This window comes from Quercus robur, chromosome 9 (genome assembly GCF_932294415.1).
Source record: "Quercus robur chromosome 9, dhQueRobu3.1, whole genome shotgun sequence".
In the NCBI taxonomy this organism is placed as follows: Eukaryota; Viridiplantae; Streptophyta; class Magnoliopsida; order Fagales; family Fagaceae; genus Quercus; species Quercus robur.
This window is the reverse complement of record NC_065542.1, coordinates 48906515-48923887: the sequence shown is the minus strand read 5'-3', so window position 1 is coordinate 48923887 and position 17373 is coordinate 48906515. Positions and strand designations below refer to the sequence as shown.

General features: G+C 35.2%; 1 protein-coding gene and 2 long non-coding RNA genes across 6 annotated transcripts in view; 1 reads left to right on the top strand and 2 right to left on the bottom strand.

Annotated features, from left to right (window-relative positions):
* Positions 1–17373, bottom strand: part of LOC126698846 (G-type lectin S-receptor-like serine/threonine-protein kinase RKS1) — a 141335-nt gene that overhangs the window by 105384 nt on the left and 18578 nt on the right. The gene's annotated exons all lie outside the window — the stretch shown is intronic.
* On the top strand, positions 5052–6315 carry LOC126698870 (uncharacterized). The gene is made up of 3 exons (XR_007646621.1): positions 5052–5221; positions 5403–5455; positions 6189–6315. It is a non-coding gene; the product is annotated as an uncharacterized LOC126698870 (long non-coding RNA).
* Positions 7639–9522, bottom strand: LOC126698867 (uncharacterized). Its single transcript, XR_007646617.1, has 2 exons — positions 8545–9522; positions 7639–8026 (listed from the first exon to the last, which is right to left on the bottom strand). It is a non-coding gene; the product is annotated as an uncharacterized LOC126698867 (long non-coding RNA).

Genomic DNA, 17373 nt, shown 5'->3' with positions numbered 1-17373 from the left:
TTAGTAGTTTTTTACAAATAACAAGATCAATAACTTCAGCCAGATGTGATTTAATCCTTGAAATACCTCCATCAAACTTATGTTCACAATACTAACCAAAAAAAAGCTCATTTGTACAAAAGAAAAAAAAATGTGAGATTTAAAAAAAATAAAAAATCACAAAAAAAAGAAAAGAACTCAAGTGTTTGAAACTCGAGATTCTCAGTGGAACTCGAGTCTATTAAACTAGAGTTCCACTGAAGAACTCGTGCGTTTAATTATTGAGATCAAACGTTCTGAATGCTCTGTTTAGGCCGAGAGGCGTGCTCTGTTTTTCCAAGTGGAACTCGAGTTTCATAGACTCGAGTTCCACTGGGAATTTTTTTTCCCCCTCTGGACGTGCAAAACTGCTCAATAGGCAAACAAGAAACTGGGAAATTTTTTTTTTCCTGGACATGCAGGCAAACCAGAAACTAAAATGTGTGCATGCTGAGAATGTAAATGCACTTAAATTACATCAAAATGCGTTCTCAATAGGCACCAAACTATAGAAACTGTTACGCTCTCTGCATAAACATAGTTTTATAATGCAATGCACTTACATCGCAGCAAAAGCTGCTGCTCAATATATTAACATTCTAAACATGCCCAACCACGCTTAATTTGCAGTTCTAAACATACTACTCAAATCACAATCTTCATAGAGGTACATTGGATAGAGAATTACAGGTACATTCAACAAAAACCAAAAAGTTCACATAGAGCCAATACAAGGTAGTCACTTTTCCTAAGATTGGCAATCCGCACAACAAAAACATCATCCATGGAAGCATGCCTGAAAAACGTAGAGTAATCACGTTAGGAGACAAGATAGTAAACATTAGGTAAACATCGAATGAACAACAATTATTTAACCGATGCATAACTTTTTGCCATCTACCTACCTACTATGGAACATGACCGCTTGTGGAAGTGCCACGGGATTGCGGACATTTTCTGCAGTTATACCCGGAAGCATGACACAGTCCACATGTCTGCTTCGGTTGACTCTTTATCAAATCTGCGTCCTCCCTCCGCCATCCCGATTCTCGATCCTTATTCCTCACTCCATCCATCTCATTCCTTATTCTTGAATTCATTGGTCGACCTTTGGCCCGCAACAATGCTGGGTTAGGCAACCACTTTGGCCCCATGGGATCCCTCCACAATGACTGTGACTTAGGAACCACAAATGCATGCTCATAAGTGTTAAGGGCATTGTTCAAACCATAACATGGGTGAATATATGTGGTCGAATCAATATGTAAATAGTCACATACTCTAATTGCATGTGAACACAGGATCCCTATGTTTTGCCATTTCCCACAACTGCATGTTCTTTCCTGTAACCTAACTTCATAACTGTGGTTTCCCCCTCCTGCGCTGCACGTGTTGAGTTCGGTAACTACTTGAAATATTAGCTCTTCATTGCTAAATGGCTTGAGATAGTGTTTCTCAGATTTACGCTTATTTCCACCCCACGTGGATAAGGCATATTCACTCCATTTCTTACCCTCTGAGAACTCATAATGGTATTCTTTGCGCCGGTCGTGGAAATATTGAACAAGTTTGTTCCAAGTGAACTCAACCAATGCGGCAATAGGAAGGCCCCGTGCACCTTTTAGTACACCACTAAAGCACTCTGATATATTGGTTGTCATTACCCCAAAACGTCTCCCACCATCATGTGACTGGGTCTACATATCCACAGGCTTGCTCATTAGGTATGTGTATGGAATATAATCTTGATTCTTTTCCTTGCCATCCTTCCCCATCACCTTCTTCTTATTCCTAATGGCCTCAATTTCCACCTGCTTAATGGACTCCATTATGGTATCAAATTTAACTACCTGACTAGCATATCCCACTTTCAATGCCGCTGACTTTAGAGTTGAGTTCTGAAAATGGGTGTTAAAGTTGCTAGCAACATGTCGAAGGCAATATCTATGAAATACCTGTGTTCTTCCATCATCCCTTCTAAGCCAGTTTGCAATGGCGTTTTTTATACCGAGATGTCGGTAAGAAATTATGCAAATGCCTTCGTCAGGTATCACGTGGCCAATCGTTCCTCTGAGGCACTGTAAAAACCACCTCCAACTGGACCCTGACTCACAATCCACAACAGCAAAGGCGGGAGGGAATACCTTGTTGTTAGCGTCGGTTGCCATTGCGACCAACAACTTTCCTTGATATTTACCATACAGATGGGTCCCATCAATACTGATAACCGGCTTGCGATATTTGAATACTGATGTGCATGGACCAAAAGACCAAAACACATAATGCAACAATACGGTGTCATCTTCATCGGTGGGTGTGATACGATAGAACACTTTGGTAGTCGGGTCCTGATCAATATATGCCATTAGCAACTTTTGCAACCTTTGGTAAGACTCTTCCCAATTCCCAAACATCTTCGCAATCGCCTTTTGTTTCGCATCCCATACCTTGTAGTAAGAAAGTTTATGGCCATTATATTTCGTCTCTATCATAGATTTGAGATGCTTTACAGGGGTAGTGTGATCCTCACATAACTTCTTATGGATGTCTGATGCAATAAAATTACAACTCATCATTCTACCATCATTTCGCACCCCAATCGGTATACACGTGTGAGGACCCACATACACGGTGACCATCCATAGTTGGTAAAGATTAGGCTTGATAACTACGCAGACATACCACTTGCATGACTCATGCACGCATTTCGCACAAAGTATTTTCCTCGTCGACCTAGTGATCGTAAAATGTTTGTTTTCCTTGAGGGCACAAATTGTTAATACGCGCTTCACCTCCTCTTTATTGGCAAAAGTCAACCCTTTGCACAAATTCATCCCCTCTCTCCAAGTAGACACAAATGGCATCTCAATATGTGAATGATCAACCATATTTTCCCAAGTATTTGCAGAGAATGACAATGCAGGAGGTGCGTAGGCAGGGATTGTGTTCGTAATGTTTTGGACACTAACAACATTGTTTGCATAAGGGTCACTACCATCCAATGTCTCATCGTCATCAATGTCCCTCTCAAGGTCCCCTCTGCCAATCATGTCTTCATACTCATCTCTATCTGCAAAATCTTCGCCGTTAATGGCAATATTCTCATCAACATAGTCGTCATCATCATCGTCATCATCATTGTTAATGGCAGTAGTCTCATCAACATAGTCGTCATCATCATCATCATCATCACCATCGGCATGAACATCATCATCCTCTACATGTGTAGAATACTCATATTGAGCATCTACCTGTAAGCTTGTGGTTGTTTGTTGGATATCCTTTTGCCAGACTGCACGCGGCTCCAATTGTATGTAAGACCCAATGTTAGTTACTTTAGCTATTCTCTCCAACTTGTCAAACATGATCTTTACATGTTTGTCTGTTTCTATTTCCATATACTTGTGATTAATCCGGTGCTTCAGGATTTCATTTGGCATATGATAAGTAATTTGTATGTTGTGCATAGCAAAATTCTCACACAACTCTTTCATGACAATCTTATTCAATTTGTCAAGGGTCTTCAACATACGATCAATTTGGGTATAATAGGTCTTTATACCCGGCCCTTCAAATGACAATCCCTTGTTCGCATTGGCATTCTTAAGCAGATCACCGTGGTATAGGATTATATCAATTTCAGGCATTGTGAACCTGTTCAAGTCAAGTTACTATGTTAGTTAAATCACATAATCGTAACGTGGGGGAAAAAAAGTAATGTAATCTTAAGGCTGAACATATTCAAGCCAGAATTTTCATAGGTAATTACTAGTTTTATAGCCATTATGTAACTTGTGGTACCCATGGTTCTAAGTTTGGCTTCAGAACAAAATTTGAAACATATCTAGTGGAGCAACCCCAAAAAATAAAAGGTAAGGAAAATATATATATTTAAAGAATACATAGAACAAGAGGAGACTTTACAAAGATGATGTAGCATTAACAAAACATATTAAATTAACAAGACCAGAGTATTCCATATCCTTAAGGCTTAAATGTCATTACCAGATACCAAATTGTTTCCAAAATGACCAATTCTTATACTTTTTATTTTTTTTATTTTTATAATGATCAATTCTTTATACAGTCATGTATTGTAGGTCAGTGCATTTTAAGAATTACTTTCAGGAGTTTGATTATGATACCCATTCATTACATTCATTCACTACCCATTTCATACCCAAAATAATGATGAATAAAGTCAAAAAAACTTGTAAGATCATGATAAAAATAAAAGCCTAGAAATGATGAATAAAATTTTGATAACTAATAGACAACTATAAAAATGAGAAGAATGACAAATAAGATCATGATAAAAATAAATGCCTAGAAATGATAAATAGTCAAACTCTTTAACCCACACCCATAGGCAACTAATACCCAACTACAATGACAATCAAATTATGCAAACCCTTACCTGAGATATGAATTTGTTGAAAGGGAAGAGCAGTGAGAGAAGCAGTGTGGTGAGTGAGAGTGAGAGGCAATGTGGTGTGAGAGTTATGGGTGAGTGAGAGTTAGTGAGGGTGAGAGTTAGTGAGGTTGAGAGATTTAGTGAGGATGCTCTGTTTTTGGGTGAGAAGGCTGTGTAGATGAGCTATCTGTGAGCACTTGTGTTATACGGGCTGAGTGTTAAGCGTGTGATGTTTTTATTATTTTGCCCAGTGGACTCGAGTTCCTTGAAATGTGTCATCAAATATTTCTTTAGTTGAAACACGTTTTTCTCTAAGAAAATCGAGTCTTAAAGACTCGATTTTTGTTTTGTGCAAAACGAGTCTTTAAGACTCGAGATCCAGGTGTGTCATTTTGTCCAACTCAGCAGCACAAAGCAGGCAGAAAGCGAGTCTTTGAGACTCAATTTTTAATGTGGATCTCAAGTTTCTAAAACTCGAGATGCTACTTTCCATTATTCTTTCAAACGTTGCCTAACTTACTACATAGTTGCCCCTCACACTGCTAGTCTGCCCATTCCCCCGACGATGAATATATGGAGAAAGAAACAGAAAAAGAGAGAGATGATGAAGATACGGAGAAAGAAACAGAAAAAGAGAGAGGTGATCCCGGGACACGGAGAAAGAAGAGAACGCCTCTCTGTTTCTGACAAAACGCCTCTCTGTTTCTCTCACTAAGATCAGAGTAAAAGTCCCCTCTACCCACAAACAACGCCTCCGATGGGTTCTATTCTTTCTCTGATTTTTTTTAGGTGAATTAGACCTGTTATATGCTTTCAATTTTTTCAATTTGGTTCTAGATTTGGATTCAAAAATTAGGGCTAAGGAAATCAGGTTTTAATATGTAACTATTCTTTTTTTAATTTTTTCGTTTATAGATTTTTTTCAATTCGTCTATTTTGGAATTAAATCATTCAATTTCTTTCTCTCCAGAGATGAAGTGGAATCTTTCCACAATCTAGAGTCTCTAATTTCATCAAATCAAGGTACTGATTTCTTTTCCCAAAAATCATAAAACAAACGCACAGTGCAAATACCGCAATCAATATTAATTTTCACTGAAACCTTATTAAAGACCAGGTTCCAATAAATTATACTTCTACAATGATTGCGATGTGTATATATATTGTTATTGAAATTATTTTAATTTAGGCTTAGGTTTGGGTATGATCTGTTAAGATTTCTGATATTCTCATAATCTGTTTCTTTTTCTTTTTCTTTTTTCTTTTTTTTTTTTGTGTTGAAAATGTTGTTAGGTTGATCATCGTATAAACATTTACATTTAATGCCTGCTGATTTTTTTTGTTGGTTCTAAGTTTGCATATAGTTGTTATTATTATTTTAATACTTGATGCGTAGAATTGGAATATGGGTGAATTAGAAATTGAAATCATAGATTGATAGGGTTGGATCCGTAGTGGGTTTTGATAATTCAAATTTACTTTGTGCATTGGATTGTTATATTGCTATCTGTGTTGTGATGTTCATACATGTATGTTTGTTGCTTTGATGGACTCAAAACCGCAACGTGTGTATCATTAAATCCACTTTTAGTTGGTAGATCTTACATCACGTTCAATTTGAATGGTTCCCTTTGCTCAAAAGTCCATACCTTACATAAGATTCATTGGAACACCATTGGTTTTTTTTTTTTTTTTTTTTTTTTTTTTTTAATATTTTTTTTTATGTTTTAAATTTAAGCTGTATTTTTATTTGCAGGTATTGAGAGTTGAATGTAAGAAAATTCCCAACAAATTGCTTTGTAATTTATGCCCACCACAACATTTAGTTTAGTCCCTTGCAAACAACGGTTTCTTGCATCTATTATTTTATTTTTTGTATGTTTGCTAGAAAAACTTCATAAAAAAATAAAAAAAGTATGAAATATTGGCGAATCGGTCAAATTGTGTATTCTCACTTTTTAATAGGAAACTTAAAAGTGAAAACGCTTACCATCACAGCACATATTAATATAGAAAAACTTAATGAAAGAGGTAAAAAAAAGCTAAATGCAAAGTTAGAGCGTCATTTGGCAAGACCTCATACACTCCCATATGAGGTCTCTGCTTTTATATATACTAGTGTTTAACCCACGCAATGCACGGGATCATTTTATGAATTAAAATACTTTGCATTCAACATAAACTTAGTTCTCCCATTTCCATTGCATACATTCAAACTTAAATAATGTAGTATATTTAGACATATAGTATCTAATATTCCCAAAAAATGTTAAAACATTAGTATCTTCGAATCACGCCATGTGTGTCATTCCCTTCTCAAAAGGGCCACTTGGAGGAACACGTGAAATGAGTTCGAACAAAGGGAATTCTCCATAATGCTCCTAATGCAATATCTTCAAAAACATTTAATATTTCCTGTCAAAGAATATTTTCATTTTTTTGAGCTTCCACACCTAAGGGAAAATAGCGTTTATCTAAAAAAATGAATTTCTCTTTAAGAAAATAAAACTTAACTTACATTTGAGCATAATGTCAAGCTTTTGCAGTGCAAGAAGATTGACATAAAAATCTGAACTTGGTGCATATTTACAATGAGTTATTTGCCTATAAGCCTCCTCTAACAACTATCTATTCTAGAAAAAAAAAAATTTGTTTATTATAACCAAATATAAACATCAATATTTATGCCAAATCAATATCTAATTTCTTGTTTCTATTGAAATGAAATTGTTATTTAACTTGGAAAAAAAAACATGGGATAACTTTCAAAAATACTATCTATTTAAACAACATATAAAGTAAAGAAATTGCACCCTAGAACTAAATGCATATTTAGTGGAGGACCACAATCAAACGTTATTATGATCCTTCATAAATTTGAAAAATTGCTCAAAGAAAGCTTCTAAATAAACCACTATAGGCAATATTTATCACAAAGATAGACACCATCTAAATGTGTACATTCTTCAAATTTCAAAAGTATGCATTCAATAGGTACTGTGCCATTAGAACTAAAATCAAATGTCATATCAAAGAACTTCAGCTTCATCTCGAAGCCATAAACCAAGCATAATTTAAGATATAGAAATTACAAAGTAACTTTTTTGTAAATCCAAGGATTTGTATACAAATATTTTCTACATCAGATACTCCATCCATATACTTAGCTTAAATTTAGAAATACTCTTTGCCCGACTCATTGTAGGTAATTCGTAAAAGAGGGAAAAGTGAGTTATTTAACCAAATAAATTTAAGTGTCATATTGTATAGCCGTTGCCCTCGGCCTCATCAATAATAGATAGATAACCAAAACCAACCTAGCCCAAATACCCAAAATGGCATAAGTTTCATGAAAATGGCAATGACTCATTATAACATTTATCCTCAACTCCAAAAATTGCAAATGACTTCAATAAAACAAAAAGGAAGCACCAATTCACTTGAAGTTAAATAAGGACAGCACTAAGAGCTAAAAAAAAAAAAAAAAAAATCAAAAGAACATGTTGGACTTAGGAAGCACTAATTGGATATGCTGCTTGTGATTCTCTTTCAATGTTTTATAGAGCATTAAGCTCCACCACAGGAGATTTTCATCTGTATAGAAACAAATGAAGATAAATTAAATGAGAATTAAAAATAAAATTGGAGGCCTTTAATTAAACATCTAGCAAATATAGTAATATGTTCTTATTTGACATAATCCTTATGAAAAAATAAACAAAAGATACAGTTTATAGAGCCCAAGTATTATCTGCCAACTCAAATCCTATAGTCTAGGCCTGATGTGTCCATAGCAGAATGATCAAACATTTAGATGCTAACCAATCAAATGTAAGCACATCCCATTTTCTGATAATTTGGTTCAATTGGTCTACATGTTAAAGGTCTTCATAAACTAAGGCAAAAATAAGAAAATCAAGTAGATCAATGGTATAATGAAATGAAAAAAAGTAAGATGTTTCAATGTTGGTTGAGCTAGAAATGATTCAAGATATTTAATAAATATTTAGCAAAGGCGTACCTGTAAAACATATTTAACAAACTTTTAATACCAAGAAGCAGACACATTCTCATATGAAGAGATTATAAGTTAATACAGATTATGGGCTCACCTTCAAATAATGGGGAAACCATATAATTTGTTGCTTCCCACGTAATGGAGACACCATTCTGAGTTAACCAACTAATGAACCACAATAAAAAAAAGAATGAGAACATAGAATATTTGAGAATCAATAAAATTTAAAAGAAAATATTTGATTACAGAATTTTGAAATAGAAAGTGAGGAAAATAAATATAAAAAAGTTGGAGATGGGTACTACACTGCATATTTAAATTTTCAAAAAGAAAAGAAAAAAGAGAAAAAATAACTTAGGAACCAAAAAAATACCATTTTATCAAATCATATCATTCACTAATCAGTAATATGTTGCATCAATACAATTTTCCATTAACATAACATTTATCCTTGGGGCGGGCAAGAGGTTGTGTTTGACATGGGTTTGAGGAGGAAAAGGGTCCTGGTCTTTTGGGTTTTGAGTCTATGTAGGTCATGATGAAGAATTCAAGAAGTGATGTGAACTGTACCAATTTTGTTTAAACCAACAGCTTGTTGTAGTAGTTTAAGGAGGTCACCTACCATATCCAAAGAAGTTTCATCCTTTACTGCGTCCTTTCCAAGCTGAAACTCTATTACTCTCTTTTCATTTTTTGAAAGGATGCCTATCTTGTTTGTGCAAATTGTTGTGACTTGGCCCATTGTCTCAAAAGCAGATAGTTTTAGACTTAATATGTGATGTTTGGATTCGATTTTTCCCGCCCCCATACCATGATAAATCTAAACGATTTATTCATTTTTGAACAATGAATATGAACAAAAGTTCTCAAGGATGAAATCTAGAAGATATTACATAACATGTACATAGTTTTTTTCATAGCTATGTGATGGTGTGCTTTACTTATTGCAGATAGTATTGGCCCACAATTTTCAGATGAATAAGCAGCAGTCCTTCTAGAACTACTCAGGCATTTTCTATCCAAACATCAACCCAATTGTATGTAGTTGATGGTCTTTACATTAGAAATATTGTTCTAAATGGTAATGGTAAACAACATTTTAATTAAATAATGGAGAAACCATATAATTTGCTGCTTCCCATGTAATGGAGACACCATTCTGAGTTAATTGAGGGAGACAGCTGTTCGAGTATGCTAAAAAATATGAAACTATTCTCAAAAAATCTAATTATATATTACAATGTCCTTAAAATAAAATAAAATAAATTTCCAGTAAACATACAAAAAATAAAATAATAGATGCAAGAAACTGTTGTTTGCAAGGGACTAAACTAAATGTTGTGGTGGGCATAAATTACAAAGCAATTTGTTGGGAATTTTCTTACATTCAACTCTCAATACCTGCAAATAAAAATACAGCTTAAATTTAAAAAAAAATAAAATAAAAAACCAGTGGTGTTCCAATGAATCTTATGTAAGGTATGGACTTTTGAGCAAAGGGAACCATTCAAATTGAACGTGATCTAAGATCTACCAACTAAAAGTGGATTTAATGATACACACTTTGCGGTTTTGAGTCCATCAAAGCAACAAACATACATGTATGAACATCAAAACATAGATAGCAATATAACAATCCAATGCACAAAGTAAATTTGAATGATCAAAACCCACTACAGATCCAACCCTATCAATCTATGATTTCAGTTTCTAATTCACCCATATTCCAATTCTACGCATCAAGTATTAAAATAATAATAACAATTATATGCAAACTTAGAACCAATAAAAAAAATCAGCAGGCATTAAATGTAAATGTTTATACGATGATCAACCTAACAACATTTTCAACACAAAAAAAAAAGAAAAAGAAAACAGATTATGAGAATATCAGAATTCTTAACAGATCATACCCAAACCTAAGCCTAAATTAAAATAATTTCAATAACAATATATATACACATCGCAATCATTGTAGAAGTATAATTTATTGGAACCTAGTCTTTAATAAGGTTTCAGTGAAAATTAATATTGATTGCGGTATTTGCACTGTGCGTTTGTTTTACGATTTTTGGGAAAAGAAATCAGTACCTTGATTTGATGAAATTAGAGACTCTAGATTGTGGAAAGATTCCACTTCATCTCTGGAGAGAAAGAAATTGAATGATTTAATTCCAAAATAGACTAATTGAAAAAAATCTATAACCGAAAAAATTAAAAAAAGAATAGTTACATATTAAAACCTGATTTCCTTAGCCCTAATTTTTGAATCCAAATCTAGAACCAAATTGAAAAAATTGAAAGCATATAACAGGTCTAATTTACCTATAAAAAATCAGAGAAAGAATAGAACCCATCGAAGGCGTTGTTTGTGGGCAGAGGGGACTTTTACTCTGATCTTAGTGAGAGAAACAGAGAGGCGTTTTGTCAGAAACAGAGAGGCGTTCTCTTCTTTCTCCATGTCCCGGGATCGCCTCTCTCTTTTTCTGTTTCTTTCTCCATATATTCATTGCCGGGGGAATGGGCAAACTAGCAGTGTGAGGGGCAACTATGTAGTAAGTTAGGCAATGTTTGAAAGAATAATGGAAAGTAGCATCTCAAGTTTTAGAAACTCGAGATCCACATTAAAAATTGAGTCTCAAAGACTCGCTTTCTGCCTGCTTTGTGCTGCTGAGTTGGACAAAATGACACACCTGGATCTCGAGTCTTAAAGACTCATTTTGCACAAAACAAAAATCGAGTCTTTAAGACTCGATTTTCTTAGAGAAAAACGTGTTCCAACTAAAGAAATATTTGATGACACATTTCAAGGAACTCGAGTCCACTGGGCAAAATAATAAAAACATCACACGCTTAACACTCAGCCCGTATAACACAAGTGCTCACAGATAGCTCCTCTACACAGCCTTCTCACCCAAAAACAGAGCATCCTCACTAAATCTCTCAACCTCACTAACTCTCACCCTCACTAACTCTCACTCACCCATAACTCTCACACCACATTGCCTCTCACTCTCACTCACCACACTGCTTCTCTCACTGCTCTTCCCTTTCAACAAATTCATATCTCAGGTAAGGGTTTGCATAATTTGATTGTCATTGTAGTTGGGTATTAGTTGCCTATGGGTGTGGGTTAAAGAGTTTGACTATTTATCATTTCTAGGCATTTATTTTTATCATGATCTTATTTGTCATTCTTCTCATTGTTATAGTTGTCTATTAGTTATCAAAATTTTATTCATCATTTCTAGGCTTTTATTTTTATCATGATCTTACAAGTTTTTTTTTACTTTATTCATCATTATTTTGGGTATGAAATGGGTAGTGAATGAATGTAATGAATGGGTATCATAATCAAACTCCTGAAAGTAATTCTTAAAATGCACTGACCTGCAATACATGACAGTATAAGGAATTGATCATTATAAAAATAAAAAAAATAAAAAGTATAAGAATTGGTCATTTTGGAAACAATTTGGTATCTGGTAATGACATTTAAGCCTTAAGGATATGGAATACTCTGGTCTTGTTAATTTAATATGTTTTGTTAATGCTACATCATCTTTGTAAAGTCTCCTCTTGTTCTATGTATTCTTTAAATATATATATTTTCCTTACCTTTTATTTTTTGGGGTTGCTCCACTAGATATGTTTCAAATTTTGTTTTGAAGCCAAACTTAGAACCATGGGTACCACAAGTTACATAATGGCTATAAAACTAGTAATTACCTATGAAAATTCTGGCTTGAATATGTTCAGCCTTAAGATTACATTACTTTTTTTCCCCCACTTTACGACTATGTGATTTAACTAACATAGTGGTCTGCTTAAGAATGCCTGAAATTGATATAATCCTATACCACGGTGGTCCGCTTAAGAATGCCAATGCGAACAAGGGATTGCCATTTGAAGGGCCGGGTATAAAGATCTATTATACCCAAATTGATCGTAGGTTGAAGACCCTTGGCGAATTGAAGAAGATTGTCATGAAAGAGTTGTGTCAGAATCTTGCTGTGCACAACATACAAATTACTTATCGTATGCCAAATGAAATCCTAAAGCACCGAATTAATTACAAGTATATGGCGATAGAAACAGACAAACATGTAAAGATCATGTTTGACAAGTTGGAGAGAATAGCTGAAGTAACTAACATTGAGTTGTACATACAGTTGGAGCCGCGTGCAGTTTGGCAAGAGGATATCCAACAAACAACTGCAAGCTTACAGGTTACGGTTCCAGATGCTCAATATGAGTATTTTACACATGTAGAGGATGATGATGTTCATGCCGATGGTGATGATGATGATGATGATGACGACTATGTTGATGAGACTACTGCCATTAACAATGATGATGACGATGATGATGACGACTATGTTGATGAGAATATTGCCATTAACGGTGAAGATTTTGCCGATACAGATGAGTATGAAGACATGATTGGCAGAGGAGACTTTGAGAGGGACATTGATGACGATGAGACATTGGATGGTAGTGACCCTTATGCAGACAATGTTATTAGTGTCTAAAACATTATGAACACAATCCCTGCCTACGCACCTCCTGCATTGTCATTCTCTACAAATACTTGGGAAAATATGGTTGATCATTCACATATTGAGACGCCATTTGTGTCTACTTGGAGAGAGGGGATGAATTTGTGCAAAGGGTTGACTTTTTCCAATAAAGAGGAGGTGGAGCGCGTATTAACAATTTGTGCCCTTAAGGAAAACAAACATTTTACGATCACTAGGTCGACGACGAAAAAACTTTGTGCGAAATACGTGCATGAGTCATGCAAGTGCTATGTCTGCGTAGTTATGAAGCCCAATCTCCACCAAATATGGATGGTCACCGTGTATGTGGGTCCTCACACGTGTATACCGATTGGGGTGCGAAATGATGGTAGAATGATGAGTTGTAATTTTATTGCATCAGACATCCATCAGAAGTTATGTGAGGATCACACTATCCCAGTTAAGCATCTCAGATCTATGATAGAGACGAAATATAATGGCCATAAGCCTTCTTACTACAAGGTATGGGATGCGAAACAAAAGGCGATTGCGAAGATGTTTGGGAATTGGGAAGAGTCTTACCAAAGGTTGCAAAAGTTGCTAATGGCATATATTGATTAGGACCTGACTACCAAAGTGTTCTATCGTATCACACCCACCGATGAAGATGACACCGTATTGTTGCATTATGTGTTTTGGTCTTTCGGTCCATGCATATCAGTATTCAAATACTGCAAGTCGGTTATCAATATTGATGGGACCCATCTGTATGGTAAATATCAGGGAAAGTTGTTGGTCGCAATGGCAACCGATGCTAACAACAAGGTATTCCCTCCCACCTTTGCTGTTGTGGATTGTGAGTCAGGGTCCAGTTGGAGGTGGTTTTTACAGTGCCTCAGAGAAACGATTGGCCACGTGATACCTGACGAAGGCATTTGCATAATTTCTTACCGACATCTCAGTATCAAAAACGCCATTGCAAACTAGCCTAGAAGGGATGATGAAAGAACACGGGTATTTCATAGATATTGCCTTCGACATGTTGCTAGCAACTTCAACATCCATTTTCAGAACTCAACTCTAAAGTCAGCGGCGTTGAAAGCGGGATATGCTAGTCAGGTAGTTAAATTTGATACCGTAATGGAGTCCATTAAGCAGGTGGAAATTGAGGCCATTAGGAATAAGAAGAACGTGACGGGGAAGGATGGCAAGGAAAAGAATCAAGATTATCTTCCATACACATACCTAATGAGCGAGCCTGTGGATATGTAGACCCAGTCACATGATGGTGGGAGACGTTTTGGGGCAATGACAACCAATATATCAGAGTGCTTTAATGGTGTACTAAAAGGTGCACGGGGCCTTCCTATTGCCGCATTGGTTGAGTTCACTTGGAACAAACTTGTTCAATATTTCCACGACTGACGCAAAGAATACCATTATGAGTTCTCAGAGGGTAAGAAATGGAGTGAATATGCCTTATCCATGTGGGATGGAAATAAGCGTAAATCTGAGAAACACTATCTCAAGCCATTTAGCAATGAAGAGCTGATATTTCAAGTAGTTACCGAACTCAACACGTGCAGCGCAGGAGGGGGAAACCACAGTTATGAAGTTAGGTTACAGGAAAGAACATGCAATTATGGGAAATGGCAAAACATAGGGATCCCGTGTTCACATGCAATTAGAGTATGTGACTATTTACATATTGATTCAACCACGTATATTCACCCATGTTATGGTTTGAACAATGCCCTTAACACTTATGAGCATGCATTTGTGGTTCCTAAGACACAGTCATTGTGGAGGGATCCCATGGGGCCAAAGTGGTTGCCTAATCCAGCATTGTTGCGGGCCAAAGGTCGACCAATGAATTCAAGAATAAGGAATGAGATGGATGGAGTGAGGAATAAGGATCGAGAACCGGGATGGCAGAGGGAGGACGTAGATTTGATAGAGAGTCAACCCAAGCAGACATGTGGATTGTGTCATGCTTCCGGGCATAACCGCAGAAAATGTCCGCAGTCCCGTGGAGCTTCCACAAGCGGTCATGTTCCACAGTAGGTAGGTAGATGGCAAAAAGTTATGCATCGGTTAAATAATTGTTGTTTATTCGATGTTTACTTAATGTTTACTATCTTGTCTCCTAACGTGATTACTCTACGTTTTTTAGGCATGCTTCCATGGATGACGTTTTTGTCGTGCGGACTGCCGATCTTAGGAAAAGTGACTACCTTGTATTGGCTCTATGTGAACTTTTTGATTTTTGTTGAATGTACCTGTAATTCTCTATCCAATGTACCTCTATGAAGATTGTGATTTGAGTAATATGTTTAGAACTGCAAATTAAGCGTGGTTGGGCATGTTTAGAATGTTGATATATTGAGCAGCAGCTTTTGCTGCGATGTAAGTGCATTTGCATTATAAAACTATGTTTATGCAGAGAGTGTAACAGTTTCTATAGTTTGGTGCCTATTGAGAACGCATTTTGATGTAATTTAAGTGCATTTACATTCTCAGCATGCACACATTTTAGTTTCTGGTTTGCCTGCATGTCTAGGAAAAAAAAAAAAAAAATTTCCCAGTTTCTTGTTTGCCTATTGAGCAGTTTTGCACGTCCAGAGGGGGAAAAAAATTCCCAGTGGAACTCGAGTCTATGAAACTCGAGTTCCACTGGGAAAAATGGAGCAAAACAGAGCACGCCTCTCGGCCTAAACAGAGCATTCAGAATGTTTGATCTCGATAATTAAACGCTCGAGTTCTTCCGTGGAACTCTAGTTTTATAGACTCGAGTTCCACTGAGAATCTTGAGTTTCAAACACTCGAGTTCTTTTCTTTTTTTTTTTGTGATTTTTTATTTTTTTTTAAATCTCACAATTTTTTTTCTTTTGTACAAATGAGCTTTTTTTTGGTTAGTATTGTGAACATAAGTTTGATGGAGGTATTTCAAGGATTAAATCACATCTGGCTGAAGTTATTGATCTTGTTATTTGTAAAAAACTACTAAAATTGTTCAAGAAGAAACTTATTTTTCTGTCAAAAAAAAAAAAAAAAAAAGAAAAGAAAAGAAAATAAGAAGCTTATCTAGCCTTTAAAATTTAGGCGCGTACAAAAAGTTAATATGATTTTGATTTAATTATAATTATAGTATATGTATGTGCTATAGAGTGTAGAGAGAAAAAGACATAACATAATTATATAATATTTTTTAAAAATTAGAAAAAGCTTATTCTTTTTTCATGAAAAAGCTTATTTTTATAATTCTATAGATCCATTTATTTTAAATTATTTGTTATTCTTCTATTGATCCAATTTTACTATCAATTTTCATATTCTAATATTATATTCTTTATCCATTTATTGTAAGGCAAAAGAAATATGGTTCGAAAGAAAGATCGATTTTGGGAGTATAATGAAGAACTAAATAGTCGTTTCAAATGTAAGTTTTGTGAATGTAGTTTTGCTGGGGTGCTACAAGGATTAAAGCACACTTAGCTGGAGTTAAAGGTCACGATATTGGTATTTGTTAAAAAGGTAACTACAAAAGTCCAAGAAGAAGCTTCTCTAAATATTGGACAACCTAACAAAAAACTTAAAGGTGCATTGACTTCAAGCAAGGTCGAGAAGAGGAATATTAGCTCAACACAAAATATAGAAGGATGACACATTAAGTGGACTCTTTAAAAAGGTGAGTGATATTTGTAATCAATGTTGCAAATATTTTATTGTTAGATTATATTTTGCCATAATTTTGGTTGAGATAACTAATTCAATTAGTGATTTTAAATGTTTGAATCAAGTAAAACATTATACTAAATTTCATTAATGAATTTTTTGTTATAAGAAGATTGGTGTTTGGGGGGGGGGGGGGGGGATGTCAAAAAGTCACACTTCGACACAACTTAGACATGTGGCAAGCGGTGATTAGATTACTTTTCTCTGAGTTCGAATCGTGGACTTATTCGGGGCGTTTCAATCAGATTGTTACTAATAATATCACTTTACTTACTGAAAATATCACTTTATCTTTCTTAAGGACTCGAACCAATCACTATAAATTGTTAAGAACTAAATGTAATCACTTTTAGTTTTAAGGACTAAAATTGCTAATGGGCTAAAACTTATAAACCAGCAGCATATTTTGCACTGAAATCAAATTATATGAATGGATATGATTATAAAAATTCCATGGAGTTTTTAAGATCTTAATCCTCTTCTTTTTCTTTTTCTTTTTTTCCTTCTAACTTTTGGTTTTAAGGGGAAAGCTCAATAGACAACAAAAACACAGTTCATGAAACATAATTAGCTCAGTTGTTGGAAGTCAATAGTTATATATTACCATCTTAAATGAATGCAAGTACAAGGTTGGAGTTTCTCAGCACAATACTGGTTAGCCAAAAAGT